We start from the raw sequence: 7,397 nt of genomic DNA on the forward strand, positions 1-7,397 counted from the left end.
ATAATATTTGATAACTATAATTAAAAAAGGAGAGTCGGATAAGCGACGGCCAACTACTGTAAATAACTCCGCCCGCCCGGTACTGAATACAAAAGGAACATTATTACCGTCGCATCACTCTTAAAAGAACTACTAAAAGGACCTTGAAAGGGACCCAAATCTCTCAGACTAGCTCAGAGACTAAATCATTCAAACCGAACCTTAAAATAGTCTCAAACCGGCCAGGCTTTTTCCACTGAAAATACTCTGAGATTTCTATCAGCAGGGTGCGCGCGCACGCCGGCGAATTTAAATTTACGCATCTCTATGGGGTTTTTACATACCCATGAATAATCTCCTGACTCATTAATTTAAGTAGGTGAACCAGGAAGTGAGAATAACGACTCAATATTTAATAAGTAATAACAATACCATTTATTGGTAACAATTAGCTTGCTTGACAACTGTCGTGCGTATCACGTACTACTTGTATTCCAGTGTATGGACGACTGCCTCAGCTCGTCAGGCGTCGCTCCGTTCCACACAACGGCTCTTCGCCTCATTCGGGCCTACGTTCCCACTCTCCCCACTCTATACCCCCATGTAGGGTAGAGCCTACATCACTCCCCCCAAATGAAAATCAGGAGTTATACAATTTATTGTGAAATGAGTGATTTACATTGACACGCAAGATTACTACATATATCGTTTTTGGGAAGAGTGGTTTAAAGAGATCGATTTTTACCATAAGGGTAACGTAGATGACATGATTGACTTAACCTACTTGCGGTTATTAAAGATTTATCTGCTTCTACGTTAAAAAGGCTTTTAAAATTGACGAGAGTTCACAACCTTTACGATTTACCCTAAGGTAGCAAAAGCGTTTACTAGAGTGAAACATATTGGTTTCTTTAAAAATACAGTATAACCTAATCTTAGAGGTTCTTTTCGGCTTATTGGTTAAAACATGTAGTTAGCAATACTTAATGAAATTTTCATGTAAAGAGTGACGTGGGCATTAAGGCGACTTTGGCTTAGTAGCTAGTAACGCTATAACGCTGAAGTTCTGTACATAGAGAAACTTTTCATAGAAGGTAACCTCAACATTGGGTTATTTTCGCTTAGTAGCTTATTGTATGGCTAACAATACATACTAAAGATATTTAAAATGAGCCTTTATACGCAAAGGTTCGCAAAAACGACTTACTTAATACTCGTTTTGCGAGACGACTTTGGATTTTTTATGAAACATTGGTACTGGCGGAAATAATAGTAAAACGTGTAGCTAACGATACATGGAAGAAACAGATTTTTCTAAATTTATCTACAAAGATTCGCAAGGTAAAGATAATTCATATCTAAATTGCCTCCACGCCTTTGGGTTTGTCAATACTGTTCCCTATTGAAAACTTTGGCAATTGCTTCTTACCAGAATATGAATACAAGCTTAGGAAATTCTTATATATTTTAATGTATAACCACGCAAAGTTGGGGAATTACATTATATATGATTCTATGCAAGGTATCGGCCATTGCTCTATTTACTTTTTTAAGTTTTAAGTATTAACATCGCTTGAGGACCTGAAATTAGAAATGAGAAAGGGTCCGAGGTTTTTGAGCACCCAGTATACATTTTTGTAGTGCAATTCTGACATATATTTTCGAGAACTGAATCTGCTGGTCAGAAGTTTCTTGAAGGTGTTCTTAACGAATTTAGATGTACCTACTGACTACCCTAATATCAGGATTATCGCAAAAGGTAATCCTTTTCCGTGAATTGTTGTTTGAACTGCCTGTCACAGTGGATACAGCTTGAACCGACTTGGGTTTGCTTTTGCGTAAAATGCTCGGTATAAACTTCTTGCGTTTTGACTCGCTAGACTTCATTGTACTTGAAAACGCATTTTGGTCCGTTTTTTGCACATTGCCCTTATTTGTCTCGAATGTGACTTGTCTGGGTCTCTCGTGGACCTGTGCTTTTGTGACTACAACTTTTCCTGACGGATATTTCTCGACGTCGATATGAGTTGGTGTTTGGTTTGTACCCATTTCAGTACTTCCCTCGGCATCTATTCCCCCGCTATTCGGCTCGACCGATTGTTTATTTTCGAGGTTCGGGGGTGTGAAGTGGGCGGGTTTAAGGAGTTCGATATTCACCGTTTTTTGAAGACCGTTCACATTGATCACGAATGTCTTTCCGTCCACGTGTCGTGATATTACTTTGTGAGGTCCTGTGTAAGGCCTTTTTAGTGGGGGTTTTACGGCTTTAATTAGTAGGAAAACATGGGAGCATGTTGAAAGGTCCTTAAAAACAAAAGGTTTTACCGCGTTTTTGTGCTCGACCGGAATTGGTTTTACTTTGCCAATGTATTCCTGCAATTCATTGAGGAATTGATGCTGGTTTGGTTCCGAAAAGTTAAAAGAGCAGAACGCGCCCGGAATTCGAAGTGTGGTACCGAACACAAAGTCGGCTGGGCTAGCGTCGACGTCCAGTCTTAAGCGTGAACGAAGTCCGAGAAGCACGGTAGGGAGCACTCGTGGCCAGTCAGGGTCGTTAGCTTGACACATGAGTGCTGCCTTCAAATCCCTGTGCCATCTCTCGACCATACCGTTGGCTGCGGGATGGTATGCTGTGGTGCGGATCCTTTTGCATCCGATTAACTCCAACAGAACACTGAACATTTGCGATTCGAACTGAGGTCCTTGGTCCGTAGTTACGTAAATTGGTGCGCCGTATCGCGATACCCAATTCTCGTAAAAGGCCCTCGCAACTGTGGGAGCGGAAGTTTCCTCTAGCGGAATGGCTTCTGGCCAACGCGAATACCTGTCTACCATAGTTAGGAGGTATTTGTACCCGTTCCAATTTGGTAGAGGCCCTACTATGTCTATATGGACATGGTCGAAACGGCCATCCGGAGCTACGAAGTGAGCGGGTAGGAATTTATTATGTCGCGTTATTTTTGCCTGTTGGCAATTAATGCATTGCTTGCACCATTTCGCGACATCTCTGCACATGTCGGGCCACACGTATTGTTGGCGGATCAGCCTGTCTGTGACTTTTGCACTAGGGTGCGCCGCGGAGTGGAAGAGCTGGAACACCTCTTTACGTAGAGCTACTGGTAGGTACGGACGTATCGTTTGCTTATGGATATCACAGTAGAAGGGGACATGTCCTTCTCCCACCGTCAACTTTTTAAGTTTAAGGGGGTGATTAGGATCTGTAATTATTGTCCTTAACTGGTCATCCATGGCCTGCTCTTGCGAGATATGGTTCGCATCGAAAAGGGTTGGCAGTCTAAATGCGTCGATTTTGGCAAGCACGGTTTGCACTTCGGGTTGCGAGGTTAAATTTTGGTCACTCCAGTCAAATACTGTTGGTGTGGTGAACGCCTCAATTCGCGATAAGGCATCCGCGACTATATTGTCTTTTCCCGGCATGTGGAGGATTTGTGCACTATATTGCGCAAGAAACGTTAGTTGCCGATTGCGGACTTTGGGCGATTTTTCGCAGTCCTGGACCATGGCATACTGCAAAGGTTTGTGGTCCGTATATATTTTGAATTCCCGGCCTTCCAAATAGTAGTGGAAATGTTTAACAGCCGAGTAGATCGCGGTTAACTCGCGGTCGTAAGTTGAGTAACTTCTTTGAGCGGGATTGAATTTTTTTGAATAAAAGGCCAGAGGTTGCCAATGCCCATGGGAGCATTGCTCGAGGGCCGCCCCCATTGCGGTGTCAGAGGCATCCGATACTAAACGGATTTCCGCGTTTTCGTCCGGGAAGGACATGAACGTAACATCCGCTAGCTCATCTTTGCATTTTTTGAATGCTATTTCCGCTTCGGAAGTCCACACGATTGGGGTTTTGTCCTTTTTTTTGGCATTTTTTAGAAATGCGTGTAGGGGCCCTTGTGTGTCTGCCGCATGTGGTATACATTTCCTGTAAAAGTTGACCATCCCGAGAAATCTGCGCATCTCGTCCACATTTTCCGGTTTCGGAAATTCTTTGATGGCATTTACTTTTTCGGGCGTTGGTTTAAATCCTTTCTCGTTGACGAGGTGCCCTAAAAAGGTGAGTTCCGTTACGCCTATTTGGCATTTGTCAAGGTTGAGTTTCAGGTGGAATGTTTGTAGGCGGTCTAGGACCGTCTTCAGATGCATCTCATGCTCTTCGGTTGACGAAGACGCTATAAGGATGTCATCGATAAAGACGAAGACGAAGTCCAAGCCGCTCAGCGCTTTATCAATGTATCGCTGGAACGATTGCGCTGCATTCCTAAACCCGAAACCCATGACCAGGAACTCAAACAGGCCAAAAGGAGTAATCACCGCAGTTTTGGCAACATCTTCTGGAGCAATCGGAATTTGATGGAAGGCCTTCTGCAGGTCCAGTGCGGAAAATATTTTTTTCCCTTTTAGAAGTGTTGGGAAATCGTGCAGGTGTGGTACAGGATACTGATCGGGGACTGTGACCGAATTCAGTCTTCTGTAATCCCCGCAGATTCGCCATTCTCCATTCTTTTTTGCAGTCATGTGGATGGGACTAGCCCAGGGACTGTCTGACGGGCGACAAATGCCTTGGTCACACATTTCTTTAAACTGGTCCTTGGCGGCTTTCAGTTTTTGTGGAGGTAGCCGGCGAGCTCTTTGAGCAAGGGGAGGACCCGAGGTTTTGATGTAGTGATACACCCCTCGGTCCTTGATCGCCTCCATTTGTTCTACACCAATCACCCGCGGAAAGTTATTGAATATGTGGGCGTATTTGTGATTGGGATCTACCAGAAAAATTGGAAACTCTTCGACTAGCTTCGAGAAACCTTTCGCGTAAGCATGCGTTTCTCCGTCTACGAGTTTTTGAAATTTCAGATCTGGTAGAAGGTGGTAATACTTCAGGGCATCGCCTCCTAGAATGGGGTAGGGAACGTCCGCTATAATAAAGTTCCAAATGATGGGTTTCGGTAACCCAATTTAGAGCTCCCGGCGAGAAAAGCCGTAGGTGTTAATGAGCGAGTTGTTCGCCGCGTACAGCTTAAGCCCCATAGGCTTTCCGGTACAATTCACGGGGGAGGGTATTAGTGACACCTCTGCGCCCGTGTCTATAAGGAAAAATTGCCCGGTATTTTTGTCTTTAACGTGGAGCCGTACGGAATTCTTCACCCTACTGCCCGCCTCCGAAACAGTGGGTTTACCTAGTTTTCCGCATTTTGTATATTCGCGGTTTTATTTGCCGACTTGATTAGGTTCTTCATGTTGCACGGCCCGTAGCACTTGAATGCTTTTTCCCCGAACTTGTCGTGGTACCAGCAGAGGCCTGCGTACATAATTTCCCTTTTTTCATTTTCGGACCCTGTGTTAGGCCTATTTCTACCTTGTTTGCTTCGGGGTCTAGGACGCGGTTTGTTACTTTCCATCTTTACCCTATTCCGTTGAAATCCGGATCTACCGATAGCATCAGCTCCCTGCTCCATGACGTCGTTCAACGCGCTGATTTGTTTCGCATTTTTGCCGAGAATTTCGTGCACTTTGTCAGCTTTATCAACGAGTTTACTTTCGTCAACTTCGTCGTTGATAAGGACGCGAATATCCGACGGCAGTCTTTCTTTCCAGACTGTTACAATTGTACTTCGCGGGACTGAACCTGCCGCTAATTCAAACATATCGTGAAGAAACGTGGATGGTTTCCTGTGACCCATCTCCGAAAGTTTGAAGAGCCTGTCAAGTTTCTGTTCGGCCGTTTCGGAGTACTCTTTGAGAAGGGCTTTTTTGAGCTGTTCGTACTGTTCATCGGCGCGTAGGTTTTTGAAAATGCCCGCTATGGTGCGCGTTGTTTCGGAATCTAGGTTGTTCATAACGTTCCACAGTTTTTCCTCGTCTTTTACTATTCCGCGGCACCGAAAATGCGTTTCGATTAACGTGAACCATGTTTCGGGGTCGTGCTTCCAAAAAGGTACACATTTTATTTCGCGCACGTTACCGTTTGGAGCAAGTGCTAGTGAGCTGCCGGTTCTGTCATAATTAATAATTTCCGGTGACGCGTTAGAATTTGTATCCGCGGGTATGTGTGTATTATCTTTGGAGCCGGAAGCCACAACATTTTCCGCGGGTTTAGGAAGGGATTTTTGGAAAAGGTCAAAAAGTTTTTCTAATTGTAGAGAAAGCCCCTGCACTTGGTTTTTAAGGATCCTAATTTCCTCATTTGGGTCTGCGCTGCAATCGTTTTCGTTCATCTCCCCCTGTTCCGTGACCGATTTTTCGGAATTTTCCGTTGCCATTTTTACTGCGTATGACTTACCACTACGCGTTACTTTATGCGGGCTAACCGAAAAGCGGGAAATCATGAAACGCGGTGTGGTGCCTGCTGTAGTTATTGAAACAAGAAAAAAAATTGTGTAGTGAGTGGAATCGCAAAAGCACAGGTACACTGAAACGCGCGAAAACGTCTAGCATTTGCTACAATTATTTTTTATTTGTATTTTTTTACACACCGATAAGTCGCGGTACTGGGACACGCGTGCTGAAAAAAAAACGCGAAGTTATTTGTATGCGATTGGAATAACCCTTCCCTAATTTTTAATTGTTCCGAAAACGAATAAAAGGGGTAAGCGCGTTTTTGCTGTATCGGGTAACAGGCAGTTAAAAATCACAATTCTGATTGAATAACATGTTCAGCGCTGTACACAAAAAAATATGAAGACACCCTGTTCGGAGGATTTAAAAATGAATAATTGTGTTCGGAGCACCCAAAAACACACACAAGTGACCGCATGGTTTGAAAGTAGTAGGTGAATGAGAAAAAAATATACCCTCATTCCCTGTCATTTTAAAACAATTATTCTACCGCTTTGACAATTCTAAATACTTTAGAATTTGCGATCATTTATTATCAGCGTGCCGAAACAATGTTTGCAGGGTGTGAAGAACCTGTTCCCTGTTAAAATTAGCGATTGTCTGTCGAAATCACTGTATTTTTAGCAAATTGGTAACTGAACGCTATAGGCACACACAAAAAATTCGTAGGAATTTGCTACACGCACATTTTAAGTGTTTTTTTTTTTTTTTTTTTTTAGAAAATATTGCATACTTAACCTCAACAGAAAATATTACGGTTCGTAGACGACGAAAACAACATGCGTACATTACCCCTTTATCACTGAATGTATTCAAATGTGGTTCTATTAATCTGACGCACAAAGGGGAACACAAAATGTCATTTGAATTTAAAAATATTGTACAACTATTATACAATATTGTTGTAAAAAAATTGTTGTGAACTCTCAATAAAGGAATTAAATTTCAGCAACTGAATGAATTTAAGGTTGTAGCAAAATTGTGACATTTCTGAATAGCGTCGTTAATATTGGCGCGTTATTGTGCGCGTCATCGCATTACCGTGTTACATAGGTTGAGATTCGCAAATAAAA

Source organism: Belonocnema kinseyi, chromosome 9 (genome assembly GCF_010883055.1).
Source record: "Belonocnema kinseyi isolate 2016_QV_RU_SX_M_011 chromosome 9, B_treatae_v1, whole genome shotgun sequence".
Lineage (NCBI taxonomy): Eukaryota > Metazoa > Arthropoda > Insecta > Hymenoptera > Cynipidae > Belonocnema > Belonocnema kinseyi.